Genomic DNA, 1,748 nt, shown 5'->3' on the forward strand with positions numbered 1-1,748 from the left:
TCTGGGAGCTGTTCTATTTCAGAAGGAGGGGGAGCAGTGGAGACCTGTAGCATACGCATCACGCTCCCTAATAGAAACTGAACAGAGGTACGCACAGGTGGAGAAGGAGGCGCTTGGGCTAACGTGGGGATGTGAAAGATTCAAAGACTTTCTTATTGGGAGACATTTCTCCTTAGAAACGGACCATAAGCCACTTATCAGCCTGCTAGGACAACAAGCACTTACAGAGCTTTCTCCCAGGATCCAGCGGTTCCGACTCAGGCTTATGAGGTACAGCTACTCTATCTCCCACACTCCAGGTAAAGCCCTCCTTACAGCAGACACACTTTCACGTGCACCCGTTAACCAAGATCCAGATCCTAGAGCTTCAGCTGAACTATTGGAAGACACAAACATATATGTGGATGAAATAATCCGAAGCCTACCTGCTAGCTCAGCGTACATCACACAGCTGAAAGAAGAGCTTATAACAGACAGTGTATGTTCAGAGGTTATCTCATATTGTCAGAAAGGCTGGCCAGACTACAGCTTTCTTTCGGGCCCTATAAAAACATATTGGCCTCATAGAGACACTCTAACTGTACTGGATGGACTGTTATTGAAAGACACCAGACTTGTTATTCCAACCACTATGCGGAATTCTGTCCTTGTCGCCCTACATGAGGGACATCAAGGAATGTCCAGATGCAGAGAACGCGCCAGAGAGACAGTTTGGTGGCCTGGTCTGAGTGGTCAAATCAACAAACTCGTGAAAAACTGCTCTGTATGCATAAAAGACCGTGCCAACCCTGTGGAGCCTTTAATGCCTAGTGAGCTCCCAGAGAGACCCTGGCAAAAGGTGGGAGCAGATCTTTTCACCTTAAACGGCAGTAATTATTTACTTCTGGTGGACTACTACTCCAGGTTTGTGGAGATAGCTAAGCTGTCTCCTACGAGATCTGAGGATGTCATTGTGCACCTAAAGTCGATATTTTTCAGACATGGAATTCCCAAGCTTTTCTACAGTGACAACGGTCCCCAGTTTTCAACCCAGCAGTTCAAAGACTTTGCAGCAGCCTATGGTTTCAGACATATAACCAGCAGCCCAAGGTTTGCTCAAAGTAACGGCGAGGCTGAACGTCATCTCCAAACTGTGAAAAGGCTATTAAAGAAAGCAAAAGACCCCTATCTTGCACTTCTGGCCTACCGTGCCACCCCTTTGGCTAATGGATATAGCCCAGCTCAATTACTAATGGGACGGAGACTTCGCACCCCTGTACCTCAGCTTCCCTCCTTGCTTATTCCCAGCTTGCCAGACAAGAATGCGGTGGAGTTGAGAGAGAGAGAGAGGAGAACAAAGGTCAGCAAAGCGTTCAACAGGAGACATCGGGTGAGAGACCTTCCTCAACTTTCCCCAGGACAGCATGTGTGGATAACGGACACCAAAACTGAAGGGATTGTCATCTCACCTCACTCCACGCCCCGTTCGTATGTGGTGGAGAGCCCTTCTGGTGCCATCAGGAGGAACAGACATCACCTAATGCCACTACCGGACTTCACATCAAAGGTACAACTCCCCAGTACACCCACAAGTCCTACAGAAGCCGCCTCGCCCACACCAAACCAGCCTGAGAACGAAAGTCAGGAGTCAAAGACAGTTTCACCAGCTCCTGTCAGAACAAGATCTGGTAGAGAGGTTATAAAACCTCAAAGACTCAACTTGTAATCTTGAAAAGGGTTCAGATAAAGAGAGAGAGAAAAAAAAATGT

This window comes from Fundulus heteroclitus, unplaced genomic scaffold (assembly GCF_011125445.2).
Source record: "Fundulus heteroclitus isolate FHET01 unplaced genomic scaffold, MU-UCD_Fhet_4.1 scaffold_171, whole genome shotgun sequence".
NCBI classification, from domain to species: Eukaryota; Metazoa; Chordata; class Actinopteri; order Cyprinodontiformes; family Fundulidae; genus Fundulus; species Fundulus heteroclitus.